Source organism: Phaseolus vulgaris, chromosome 11, assembly GCF_051622355.1.
Source record: "Phaseolus vulgaris cultivar YP4 chromosome 11, ASM5162235v1, whole genome shotgun sequence".
Lineage (NCBI taxonomy): Eukaryota > Viridiplantae > Streptophyta > Magnoliopsida > Fabales > Fabaceae > Phaseolus > Phaseolus vulgaris.
Genome location: NC_143508.1, coordinates 15,996,370 through 16,010,912, shown reverse-complemented (window position 1 = coordinate 16,010,912; position 14,543 = coordinate 15,996,370).

The window sequence follows — 14,543 nt, the reverse complement described above, 5'->3', positions numbered from 1 at the left end:
GGGGCGAGAAGATGTAACCCCTGGGGCAATGTGGAGGCACCAGTAAAAGTCCTCAGTGTTTCTGGGGGCGAGAAGATGTAACCCCTAGGGCAATGTAGAGGCACCAGTAAAAGTCCTCGGTGTTTCTGGGGGCGAGAAGATGTAACCCCTGGGGCAGTGTAGAGGCACCAGTGAAAAGTCCTCAGTGTTTCTGGGGGGGGAGGAGGTGTAACCCCTGGGGCAATGTAGAGGCACGATTTAAAGACCTTCTCGCCTGTGAGCGAGTTCAGGCGAGTTAAAGACCTTCTCGCCTATGAGCGAGTTCAGGCGAGTAAAAGACCTTCTCGCCTATGAGCGAGTTCAGGCGAGTTAAAGACCTTCTCGCCTATGAGCGAGTTCAGGCAAGATAAAGTCCTTCTCGTCTCGAACGAGTTCAGGTATGGTGTAGAGGGTGGAAGAAGTTCTGAGGGTGGCTAAGGTAGGTTCGAAGAGAACGCCTAGCCACCCGGTCTCTTGCTCTGAAGCACAAGGAGGTAGAGAAGGATCCGAAAGGCGCCTCTACCTTCAGATGAAAGAGCAATGGCCAAGTTGTGAAGGCAGGAAGAAGCTGGTGTTGCCAAGAGTCTCTGGCGACCAGGAAACGTTCAAGCAATGGCAAGAAGTCAAAGACCCGTTTTGATGAAGTAGATCGGGTGTAGCGACGTTATAAAGCCAGGGGTTGAGTTAAAGTCCATTGCTTGAAGTATCATTTTACGCTAAGGTTCATTGCCTTAAGTTTACGAGTTGTTAAATGTGATTATTATTCGAAGTTGAGATGGTTCGAAACGGCTAAGTACAAGATCGTGCCTACGAGATTACTAAGTTATTTCTTTGAAGTAAATCACGCAAGGAAAGTTAAAGGTAGACGAAGAGGTTACAAGAAGAAATGCAAAAGTAATTTCATTAAGTAAAGTATCAGCTCAAAAATACATGTACACGAAAATACGAGTTTATTACAGAATTATATACAAGGGAAAGGCACGAAGGTAGCAGATGGAGAGAATCGATTAGTCTTCAGCGGGAACCACTTTTCCATCCACTACCTCGTTATCAAGAGACACCATGCTGAGGTCCAGGTCGGGGAACAAGCAGGCAAATTGTTCCCGCGCAGCTTCGAATCCAGCAGCCAGAATTTGAGCAGAATTCAGCTTGAGTTCTTCAATCTGCTTCTGAAGTTCCTCAATCTGTCTCTTGAGATCTTCAGTTTGTTCTTTCAGCTCTTTATTCTGCTGCTCCAGCTCTTCAACTTGCTTCCTGAGTTGTTCATTGGTTTCTTGAGCCTGGAGAAGGTCTTCAGCGACCTTCTTGGATTCTGCTTGCGCTTGTCCCAATTCGGCAGCGAGCTCCCCGTTTTCCTTGTTGGCTTCGGCGAGCTCAGCCATGGCGTCATCCCTCGCCTTTTCCACCTTTCCAAGGAGGGTCTCTCGGTCGGCTGACCTTTGCTCCAATTTCTTCACCTTGGCGGCGTCAGTTTTTATGAGAGCCTCCAGGTCAGCCACCTTGACGCGATAAGGCACAATCTTGCTCTCCAGTTCAATTTTTTCTTGAGCCAGTTGCTGCACCTTATGGCGGAGATCAGTGGCCTCCTTGCGCGCCAATTTGAGCTCGGTGCTCATTGCGTCTTCTACTCGGGAGTGTTCAATCTCTGCGAGTGTCAAGTTGAAGGACAACTTCTCCAGCTCAACCTTCATGGTGCTGTTCTCTATTTTAAGGTTGAAGAGGTCGTCCTGGAGCTTCCTGGTGGAGCTCTGCACCGCCCTAGTTATGATGGTGGGAATATCTTCTGCTATCGTCTTCAGCTTAGCAGATAAAGGCTCCCACATCCTCGTGACCTCAAGAGGGAGGTTTGCTGCTTGGAGTGGCGCTGGTGGGGCCTGTTGTTGGTTTCCGTCGTCACCTTCTTTAGTTGGTTCTTCAGTGGGTGCTTCTGCTCGTGGTGGCGACGTCGGGGACTCGGTGATCAGAATCGGAGAGGTGTGGGCAACCTCATCCCCGATTGGAGCGACATCTGCGGCTGAGGCGTTAGAAGGAGGACCCCCTCCAGCTGATACATATGGCGTGGAGGCACTTGGGGGGTCCTCCAAGAAATTGTCTTCGGCGGCCTCGACCGCGGGTGGCGCAGTTGCCAATGGAATGGCTTGGATTGGGGAAGCGGGAGCTGGTGGAGATGGCATTGTTGGAGGTGGAGCAGGCGTGGATGGCGGTGTTGAGATTGGAAGAGGGGGTGGGGCAGGTGGTGAAGAAGGTGCCACCCTCTTCCTCTTTGTAACAAGGCCATCTTCGGTGACCTCGTCATCTTCTTCCTCCTCCTCGTGGACTATCTGGGGAGCTTTCCTCTTAGGCCTTTTAAGGACAAGCTTTTTGCGATGCGCGGCGGGTTGGACGTCGGAGGGAGCTGGGCCCTTAGGTGGCGATCGGCCCTGTGCGGCGGCGATCTCTACCACCGAATTTGGTACTGTTTGAGAGCCCGTCGCCAACCCGTGGGTTCGGGCGAGCGCCCTCAATTCAGCGAGCATACCCTTGCCCAACATGTTATCTGCATAGAGCGAAAATGCATGGGTTAACTCAGAGAGAAAATAAGTGCATAAGGCAGGATGCAGCAAAGCAGATGATCGGTGGGCTTAAATAAAACCAAAGTCTTGCGCATAACGCACAAGACGCTCAGAAACAGTTAAACAGAAGCAGTACTAAAACAACAGTTTAAATGTTCTAACCTATTCGAATTTCGAGTTGGTCCTCGTAGAATTCGAAGCAGATCAGGGTGGTGGTGAGGAAAGTGATGTTGGCCTCCGCCACGCTTTTCCAAAAGAGGCAGAGATCTCTGTCCAACGCTCCCATGCTATCAGGACTTCTGGGTCTCCTGAAACAGCTCTTGGACTCTTTTTTCCCCTTGTCCACCCAGTACAAGGGGAAGCCGTCGAGTAGGGAGGCGTCTTTGTCGTTAGGGCGCACTTGGACGAACTTCCCTTTCCAGTCTTTATAGGATTGCTGGAAGATGGAGAAGATCGACCTCCCAGTGATCCCATTCAAGCTAACCCACAGGCGGTCTCCTGGGTGCTTGGCTTCAAAGAGAAACAAAAATACGTCTACGGATGCGGGCAACCCCAAATGGTCGCACATCACTTGGAATGCTCGCACAAACGCCCAGCTGTTGGGATGAAGCTGGGCGGCGGCGATTTTGAGCTCAGTGAGGAGTTCCCTCTCGAAACGGGTAAAGGGAAACTTCAGTTTCACCTTATTGAATAGCGTTGTGTAGACGAAGCAGAAGGGCCCGTTAGCGCTCACCTTATCGTCGGCACAAACGGGAAGATCGGGGGGCAAGGTAGCACTATCATCTTTTCATCGTGCTCCTTATGAAATGTTTGGTGAGGCTCATCCCCCTTAGTCAATTGCAAGACTGCTCTAGCAGTATTCACGGAAGACGTTTCCCTCAACAGGGTCGAGTTGGCCCAGGGGTAGAGTTTTTTGAAGTCTGGCAGGGGAACGGGGGCTCCTCCGGCGATAGGTGGAGTCGCCTGGGCCAGGTTGGGGCGGGAAGGTGCAGGCCTCTCAGCCTGGGAAGATGAAGCACCGCTTGCTCGCGGTGGGATGAGTGCTTGAGAAGAGGGGTGTCGCGATGAAGGAGGAGGATTCGGGGTGATCTTTGAGCGGGTCATTCTCGAAGCTGCAAAGGAAGAAGAAAAGGAAAAATGATCAGGGTTCGCAGAGGCTGACTCGATCGTGGGAGAAGGGTGAAAAGCGAACGAACGAAGGTTCGTTGCGACGATTGACGAAGCCCTAAGTTACGTAGAAGGAGAAATGGAAAAAGCAACCCACAGCGTATGCACCAGACAGTTACAGGATGATGCGAATCGGTTAAAATGCAAGAAAAACCAGCAGAAGAAGGAAAGTAGGTACCTTTTGATGATCAGGAAGACGATGAAGGATGATGGTGATTCAGAATGTTGGAGAGCGCTGAGATTTTTTGCAGGAGAAAGTTGGAGCGTTTGTGAATACGAAGAAAAGTGATGGAACAGTGTGGAGTGAAAATGGGTTTAAGAGTTTTTTCGAAATGGGTTTGGGAAGCGCAAACGGTAACTGAAGGTAACCATTGATGAAGCCACGTGTCGAGTGATGGGCGAGGGGTTTGGTGGAGCGTCAGAGAAGCAGAAGGTACAACTGCTTGGAATTCTGCGTCAGTGCCACGTAGACCGGTGTTGACGTGACTCTTCTAGTCTTTTCGCTGGACAAGTCTTCGCTTAAGACTGGGGGGCTTGTGTACCGCCCTGGTAGTCGGAAGTGATGACGTGGCATCCAGCTACAGTATAGGCGTGTTGACAAGGCGCCAGGTTGGCAGAAGGGAAGGAAGTCGGGGGGCTCGTGAAGTCGCCAGTTATTAAGTTGGCGTGTTCCGATCTCCAGCATACCAGAATCGGCGATCACCGGGTTAAAGATGAAGTCGCCAGATGTAAACTCAGGCGACCTAGTGATTGGAGATCGCCAGAGCAAGCACATCGCCAGAGATGAAGGTGGTGCAGATTATGAAGGCGGCCGGCGAGACCACAGGGAAGGTGTACGAAGGCACCCTAACTCGCCATTTCCAGTAGAGATCGCGCTCCCAAGTTAGCTATGCACTGGGCAGTACCATGCATAAGTAACTTAGCAAAATGAGAGTAGAAGCAGCGCCCAAGTCAAGGAGGCTCCAGATGATGGCACGTGTACAGTTGGATGCGAGCCACGTGTCTAAGTCTGTAACTGCCAGGAGAGAGAAAGTGACCAGGTATATAAGAGTTCTCAACGAACTTTCGAGGTACGCACGTTCATATTATACTCTTTACGCTTGCGAGTTCTAGAGCACGCTGTGAGAGAGAACATTGCACGGTTCCTCGAGATTTCTTGAGCGTTCTTGCTCTCAGTATTTGGTGGTTCGGTCACTGACTTAGGCGTTGGAGTGCGATCGGCCGCAGGGGCGCCGCTCTGTTCTTTTGCAGGTTCTTGAGGTGGATCTTGGAGAAGGACGGACGTTTGAAGCGGTGCGCAAGTCGATCCTTAGACGAGGCAAGCTCCATGGGCTTTCTAGACCGGCCTTGGTAAATTTAGAGGTTTTTTTAGAAACTCTAAGTTTACCTAGGTTGGTGTTTTAGGTTCCAAAATTAATTCTAAGAAAATTACAAATAAAGTTCCTATGCTAATTTTGACATGAAATTAAAGTCTACTCTACACTAGAGTTTATGGCATTTGAACATGTAAAAGAACGTCTTCTTGGATCCTCTTGGCCATAACTCTATGGTTGGCCCAAATCTACCCTTTGGTGGGCTTGCATGTGGGCTTGTGCTTGGGCCTCTTCCATCATCCCCTCCCTCTTGAGAAGGATTTGTCCTCAAATCCATTGCTTCTTCTTTTTCATGGCTAGGGGAATGGATGTGGCTGGATGGTGTCCAACATCTCCTTCTCCTTGAGAAGATCTATCCTCAGATCTAGAGATTTGATCTCGGATAGCAGCCTCTTGCTTCTTCAACTATGCTTGCCCTCCCGGATCAAACGTCCACCTAGGGGAATTATCAAATAAAGCAAATGAGTTAGTTGAAGCAGTTATATACAAATCAATTTTATGAATCAAAGGCGTATGGAATCCTATCACAAATTGCACAAGAAATTGTTCAAGATCAATTGAACAAAAGTGCTTCGGTTGGATCTTCCAAAAAGCACACCAAAACAAATTAAAATGCAAAAAACAGCAAGACAATTATGGAAATAAGATAAACAACATGAAATAAAGAAGAACTAGAAATGAAAAGACCAAAAGCAACTCATCTTGAAGAACCCAAGCTCATGATAACAAATGATGCCATTTTTCATGAAGGTCTTCTTGAATCATGTAAGAAAATGGTGCGGAAGCTATGGAGGTGTGTGTGCAAGATCCTCCTAAGAGTGATGTTGATCTTGAAGGTTTATGATAGGTATGAACATAGGGAGGTTCGGCCAGGCCAAGGAAAGGTGAAGGATGTGAAGTTTAGAGCCTAGAGTTCTAGGGAGAAGCAAAGCTTGGCACAAAATGGCAGCATAACTTTACTCACAATAAACTTGAAAATACAAGGTGTAGGCTCCTCCTTTTATAGGCTAAGGAGGACTGTTCCGTCCAGTTGACTGGGACGTCTTCGTGCGCGACCTCAATCGTCAGCTAGGGACTCCTTCCCACTGGTTACCTGTGGATTCCTGCAAAAAAGAGGACAAAGGGGGCGCCCTAGCGGTCGTTTGCACTCCGACGCTCAAGTCAGCCAGCAAGAAACACCAAAACTGTGCACCTCCGTATCTGTGCACCGTGTGTGGCACTCTGAAGGTGGTAAAAAGAACTGTGTATTGTGTGTATATTCTCGCTCTGGCAAACAACCTCTATTCCAGTCCCTTGTGCGTAGCCTCACGACTTCGAGCAAGCAACTAGAGTGTCTTCTGGGAAAATTTGCCAAAACGTCCAACCCCGTTCCCAACATTCTCCGCGCTATTTAAACTACCCAAGCATTTAAAGCGCTTTTAATCACAAACGTAACGCGCTCAATCAAAGCGTCTAATTAGAAAATGTAGCGCATTTAAGACGTTGAAACGCTTGGGAGCCATTATAGTACCTGAACACTCGAAACGGAAACTGTATTGAATGACTTTAATTACCTGGCACCTGACTAAAGGGTGTTTCTATTCTGACCTGGCTGTCGTACACGTGGAGGGCCTCACGACACCATGACCCCATCTGGGGGCGTTTCTGCCCATTTGGGGACGTTTCTACGTGTGAGTCCTCCTGCCTGGGAGTGCTACTGCGCTAGGGGTGACTTTTTGGGTGCCAACTCATGCCCCCAATCATCTAGTCACTCACTTTGAGAGCGTATCTGATGGAGGAGGGCCCAAGCTCACCACACGATGAAAGCCAAGCCTCCAAGACTAGACGGTCTAGCCTATGATGAGGAGCGTCTAGACTCAAAAAGGAGCGTCTAGCCCATGAAGAGGAGCGTCTAGGCCATGATGAGGAGCGGCTACATAAGGAGCGTCTAGGCCATGATGAGGATTCCTTCTAGACCGTCTAGCTTCACATACACATGGGTCAAAGCTACAGTTTTGGGAAGAGAAGACCTTTGTAATTGTTACATAAAGGCCCATTAGGGGTGCTTAGTAATTAGAGTAGTGTAGAAAGCATATTTGTGTGAACATTCTAGAAAGACCATGGAGGGGGGGTGAGCATAAAAACTAGACACACCCCTCCCCATGTGCTCATTTGTGCACCCATGTACCATGTGCACCCATGTGCTTCACATTTACATTTCATTTGGCTAGCATTAGGGTTGCATTATGGTCCTCCTTAGCCTATAAAAGGAGGAGCCTACACCTTGTATTTTCAAGTTTAATTGAGTAAGGTTATGCTGCCATTTTTGTGCACAAGCTTTACTTCTCCTAGAAATCTAGGCTCTAAACTTCAATCCTTTCACCTTCTCCCTTAAGCTGGCCGAACCACTCAAACACCATACTCATCATGCACCTACAAGGCCAACACAACTCCTAGGAGGGTCTTGATCATCTCACCCATTGCTTCCGCACCTTATTTTCTACTTTGATTCAAGAAGAACACATGAAAATGCCATCATTTGGTATCATGAGCTTTTGGTTCTTCAAGATGAGTAGCTTGGTCTTTTAAATTTTCAGTTCTTTTTTATTTCATATTGTCATTTAAATTCCATACTTGTCTTGCTGTTTTTTACTTTTTAAATTGTTCTTGGTGTGCTTATGGAAAATCCAACCGAAGCACAATTGTTCAATTGATCTTGAACAAATTCTGTGCAGCTTGTGATAGGATTCCTTACACCATTGAGTGGCTGTTTTCTTTTAGGAATTTGAGTCCTTATTGCTTTCTTAATTTTGCTTCATTTTATGCTTTGAGTCTTTATTTTCTGAATCTATAAATGTTGTGTCAAGTCATGTGAATCCATATTTGTCAACAATTCTTAGTAGTCCTATTATTGGCTTGATTGTTTCTTGCATTTTGGGTCTCTTTAAATTGTTTGAATCTGCTGTTCTTTGCTCCTTTGGTGCCTTTTTAATTTTTTAGTTTGAGTTCATATTGTGTTTAGATCATACACAATTCTATTTCACAAATTTCCATTGTGTCTAAACTTTTGTATCTTGCTGTTTTTGTTTCCAGTTTTCAGATTCCCCTGTTTACACCTTCTCTGTTTTGGCTGTTTTAACCCAGAAAAATATTTCCACCCATAGGAAAATTCTGATTTTCTGGAAAATGCAAGTTTAAAGTGTTATAGAAAAGACAAAAAAAGAATTAGGTCAAAAGAAGCAACAGAAAAAAAATGATAAATCTTTTAAGATCAGAGTGCAAATCTGAAGCGCTCCAGCTGGCATAACCGAACACCAATTTTGCAAAATTTATTAAAAAACAATGGTGCATCCGTTTTGAGTGAATCCAAAGCCAGATTTTAGATAAGATCCTGAATATCTTGCATAACAAATTTCAGACCCCAATTCCAAAAATACAGATCAGCATAAATCGGGGAACAAACACGTTTTCTGGCCCACAACATTTTCCAGTGGTGCTGTTTTTTTATTTGGTCATCTAATCTAGTGCTTTTCTTTAGGAATTCTTTTGTGTGCCAACCTTTTATTGAGTACCTTTAATTGTTTGCTTTAATTTCTTGAATCTCTTTCTAAGTTGTCATATTATAAATCCTTTTGGTGGTACTGTTTTCTTTCAATTAAATTTGTTTCTTGCTTTTGTTCCTTGACCTCTCTTTTTGGGTGCTGGAATTTAATTTCTCCCTTGGTGCTTATGTGCATGGAATTTGACTTGGTTTAAGGTTTAGCCCTTGTGAATAGGTGCTGGAAATTGGAGAATTAAAGCCAACATTCTAAGGAGGAGACAAAGCAAAAGCCGAAACAAGCTTTCTTGAAACAAACACTACAAACACTTAGGAGATCAACAATCAAGACAACAAAGAAGTGCACTAACCAAAAGGAGGATCAACAAAGGGAGTTCTCTTATTTCCTTTGCAACTTGGTTTATTGTTAATTACCTTGTTAATTACGTTTAGACGGTGAGTGTGTCTTCAAGGGCTCAAAGTGTCCAAGAAGCCTCACCTAGGGCCGAATAGTATAGCATTCTTGATTAGTAATTGTTAGTTGTTTGTAATTGCTTTTCTTTTGCTTTCATAGCTACGTTTTGCATGTTTAATTTTGTTAATTGTTGGTGATTGTCTTTCTTTTTGCTTAGTAGTAACGCTTTGCATGCTTATTTTGTGTTAAACCGACTAGCTTTGTTAAATTAGTTAGCATACATTGTTTTCTTGCATTGAAAAAAAAAAAATTTGATTTCTCAACTTATTTGTGTTCTAAGTGTTTCACTAAAAGAAAGTCTTGTGTGAAGATATTGGAGGATAGTTTTTGGCAAGGAAAAGGCTTGGTATTTAAGTAGTCCTTTGTGACTCACCTCCCTTACCTGGAAAACTACCTTCTTTAACTTTCCTAAACTTTCTCAAAGTAAAAACACCTATATACACAAAGCTTAAGCCATGTCTTCTTCTTCTCATTCTACAAAGTCTATTGGAAGTGAATTAAAATCTTTAAAAACTCTTTTGAAAGAAGTTTCACAAACTGTGCAATCAATTGCATATAGACAATTGGAGAGTGAGACTAAACTTAATGTTTTGACTAAAGCAAAGGATGAGAAGTCTCACATTCTAAAAAAATTACCTTCTCATGCATATATCTCTAAAGATCATGATTCTTTTGGGGAGGGGAGCATTAGAGTAAATGATTATTATCAAGCACCCCCTAGAAGACATAGAAGAGATAGAAAAGAACAAGAAAACCCAAGAGGGGTTAGGGTAGAGCAACCCCATTTCCATGGAAAAGAAAATATAGAAGCATGCATAGATTGGGAAATGAGGGTAGAAAAATTGTTTGCTTCCCATAAAGAAAGAAAGGAAAGAAAAACACAAAAGAAGAGAGGGGAAGTCGAAAGGGAAGCTAAAGAAAAAGAAGAAAAAGAAAAGCATGAGAAGACCCTTGAAGAACAAAAGGCGTGGGAGAAGAGTGTTCCTTCCCACAAGGTCATTCAACAAGACCAAAGATTTAAAAATACCTTTGAAAATATGTGTCTTGTTGAACAACCTCAAAGCCTTACCTTTTGTAAAGGAACACTTGCAAGCCTAAGTGAAAAAGAAGAGTCTTTAAAAGAAGCTTGCATAGATAAAAATGAAATAGATTATTTCTCATATGTGCTAGGATATCACCAAGTGAATGTCAAGTTTTTTATAAGCATCTACAAAAACAATTTTTTATGTGAAATAGTGCCTAAAGAAACTTGTCATGTCTTATTGAGACAACCATTGCAAAGTGTACAAATCCTTATAAACAACGGTTGTCACAACGAGACTATCCTTACACATAAGAGAAAAAGTCTTCATGAAGGAGAACTCATGGGACAAATTAGAGTTGATAAAACTCTAGAGCTTTTAAAAGGAAAACTTTTGTCCCCCATGAGAAAAGAAGTTCAAAGACATTACCTTAGGTACAATTCTTGTTTTCAAAATACGTCCAAGGCAATGTCTCATAAACTCTATACTCCTTCACCTTTTGCAAATGATCCTTGGGAAGATATAAATTTCCTATTAAAACTCCCTAGGACAACAAAAGGTTGTGATTCAATCTTCATGGTTATGGATAAACTCTTCTCTAGAGAAGTGATACATCTTCATGGTTTATCTTCAAGCATAGTGTTGAATAGAGTTCCAAATTTCGCAAACCATGATTTGAGGATTTCCTTTGGAAAACTTGCAACTAAATTGCACACTTTAAATTCTTATCATCCTCAAACGCATGGTCAAAATATATTTGAAAATCTAGCTCTTTCTACTATGCCTAGAATAATCATGAAGTGCACACACAACTCTAGAGGTGAGCAAACATACCATAAAGTAGTTCACAAAACTACTTATATTTCTACTTTTAAAGTTATGTGTGGGTTCAATCATCTTTCTCCTTTTAAGTTGTTACCATCTTCTATAGGATTTATGCCTAAAGAGAAAGTAACCACAAATGAACCTTTTAAAATACATAAGATGATTAGAGACCACACACAACCTAGTAAAATTAATTTGCAAACTAACACCTATGCCTTATTTGATTATTTCTATAGGTGGACGTTTGATCCAGGAGGACAAGCTTTGGCGAAGCAAAAGGTTGCTATCCAAGATCAAGTCTGTAGATCTGAGGATAGATCTTTTCCCGAAGGAGGAGATGATGGACACCATCCAGCCACAACCATTCCCCTAGTTGAAGAAAAAGCTTTGGATTTGAGGACAAATCCTTTTCAAGAGGGAGGGGATGATGGAGGAGGGCCCAAGCTCACCACACGATGAAAGCCAAGCCTCCAAGACTAGACGGTCTAGCCTATGATGAGGAGCGTCTAGACTCAAAAAGGAGCGTCTAGCCCATGAAGAGGAGTGTCTAGGCCATGATGAGGAGCGGCTACATAAGGAGCGTCTAGGCCATGATGAGGATTCCTTCTAGACCGTCTAGCTTCACATACACATGGGTCAAAGCTACGGTTTTGGGAAGAGAAGACCTTTGTAATTGTTACATAAAGGCCCATTAGGGGTGCTTAGTAATTAGAGTAGTGTAGAAAGCATATTTGTGTGAACATTCTAGAAACACCATGGAGGGGGGGTGAGCATAAAAACTAGACACACCCCTCCCCATGTGCTCATTTGTGCACCCATGTGCCATGTGCACCCATGTGCTTCACATTTACATTTCATTTGGCTAGCATTAGGGTTGCATTATGGTCCTCCTTAGCCTATAAAAGGAGGAGCCTACACCTTGTATTTTCAAGTTTAATTGAGTAAGGTTATGCTGCCATTTTTGTGCACAAGCTTTACTTCTCCTAGAAATCTAGGCTCTAAACTTCAATCCTTTCACCTTCTCCCTTGAGCTGGCCGAACCACTCAAACACCATACTCATCATGCACCTACAAGGCCAACACAACTCCTAGGAGGGTCTTGATCATCTCACCCATTGCTTCCGCACCTTATTTTCTACTTTGATTCAAGAAGAACACATGAAAATGCCATCAGTATCTGCCTTCCTCTTGTACCCTGCACCCGGCTACCCTGGGCGTGACCTTCCTCTTGAGTCGTATCTGTCCCAAAGGCGTCTCTGGGGCGGCAGGGGTACTTCACGAGTCAGGCTGCCCTACACTGGTGTTGTTACTATGGCCTTGAAGCCACCTTTCTCTTCTCCCTATCACTCTCCCGGATCATCGGGACCTGAGGCCTTCCCACGGCGTCGCTCCCTCCATGGTCTTTCCTACCCATGGGCATCGGGGAACCACACTGTGATTGCCTTGCTTTAGTAATGTTTGATCTGGCGACGACCTGGTTGGGCGACGCCTTCACCTAGGCGACGCCTTGTCTTGGCGACGCCTCTTCTCGACGACGCTGACACTTGGCGTCTCTCCACCTAGGCAACGCCTTGCGTTGACTTTAACTCCTGGTGTTGACTTTGACCTTGACTTAGTCAACGCCCGGATACGGGACGGTACACAAGTCCCCCAGTCTTAAGCTGAAGACTTGTCTTCAGCGCAAAGACTAAGGCCTCGCCCACGCCGTCCACGTGCCACCCTGATGACGTGTCACTCCCTGCTGACTCAACAATTCTCGCATTATTGACGTGACACTCTCTGAACCATAGGTGCGCTTTTAATGACTGATTGGACATCCTCTTAAATGGGGGAAATAACACCTCTTGGGGCTACCCTTGATCGTGCGCCACGTGGCGCATCGTACGGCCAGCCTCTAGAGACCCTTGCGTTTCCCCTGGGCGATTGATCCTTTGACACGTGGCGCGATCTCACGACTCCTAGTTAGCACCTCTTGGGTTGCAAATGTAACGTTCAAGTTACCTCCAAACCCCGCGCTCACCCCACTGTTACATTCATTCCCTCTGCGTCCCTGCACTGTTCATCGCCTTCAACCCCCTTTCTCTGCACTTTCTGCTCACTCCCTGCCGTGTTCTCCTTCCTCCTTCACTTCGACAGCAAAGGTATGATTTTCGCGTATCCACGACTCTTCCTTTTCGTCGCATTGCATGATTTATTGAACTGCTTGGGACTGTTGACACTTATGTATTACGGCGTTCTTCCGCTTCTCCTTCCTTCTCTGTTCCCTTCCCTTTCTTTCTGGGTTTTCTCGCGTGGGTGGTGTTTCCTGGGGTTCACCCCTTTTTCTGTCTTGGCATCACTTTGTTAAAAACCTTTTTCCTTCTTCTTTCTCCAGCTATTTATTCACACCATGACGCGCACAAATGCGGAGTCTGATTCCTCCCCCAAGACCCCCAAGTCCATCTACAAAGCCTTCTACCCATGGGCCCCCGACGAGCTCCTGAACGAGTGTACCAGCCTGACTACCTTCCAGGACCTGGAAGCTCATCGTGGGGATCCCCATTTGTACAACTTTAACGCGTTTCGCCGCACTCACGACGCCCACATATCCGTCCGTCCCGGCAGGCCTGGGGAACCTGTCTGTTTGGACGACAGACCTAGAAAGGGGAAACCCTTCTTCTATATGTACCAGACAGTGTTCAAACGCGTAGGAGTGCGTCTCCCACTCACCCCCTTTGAAAGAGAACTCCTCACCGAAATTAATACCGTCCCCGCCCAGCTCCATCCCAACAGCTGTGCATTCGTAAGGGGTTTTCAAATTCTTTGCGGGCACCTGGGCATCCTTCCTTCCGTAGACGTTTTCCTGCATTTCTTTGAAGTGAAAAAGCAGGGGAAAAGCTTCTGGGTAAGCTTTTCCGGGATCGCGGGAAGAATCCTCCTCTCCCTCTTCCAAAACTCTTACAAAAACTGGAAGGGGAAATTCTTTAGAGTGTGCAGCGCCAAGCACGACCCCACAGCCTTGGACGGCTTTCCCATTTATTGGACGGAGCGCCCTAAGCTGCTTAGGGCCAAAGCCCTAGAAGAGCTATCTCCTGCTGACAGGGAGGTAAGCAAAGCCTTGGCTGGGCTGGGAATCGTTTTTGATACATTGAAGCTTGTTGCTAGCGAATACAATGCTCACGCCCTGACAACATACTTTGGTAAGGAGACTCTCCCCTCATCCCTTTTGCTGTGAACACCTTGCTACCAGATGTTTGTTCCCACAGCCTCTTCCCCCTGTTTTCCATGGTGCCATGTCGCTTACATCTCACACATCTATGCGCTTTGTAATTTTGTATAGTTGCTTTGGCCTTGATGTCTGCTGCTTGGTCTATTTTGATGTAGGATCGGTGATGGACGCCTCCAAAAGGATGATGCTGGCGAAAGCGATGAAGGAGGCTCGTGCCGCCAAGGCGGGCGCCTCCTCCGCCCCTGCTGCTGATCCGATCCCCCCACCAACTCTGTCACCGCCACCCCCGATCACCACCGAAGCCCCCTTAAGCTCAACTCCGTCATCTCCACATAGCCCCCAACTGCTTCAGACGCCCAACTCGCCTCCACCCCTCGCCGCAGTCC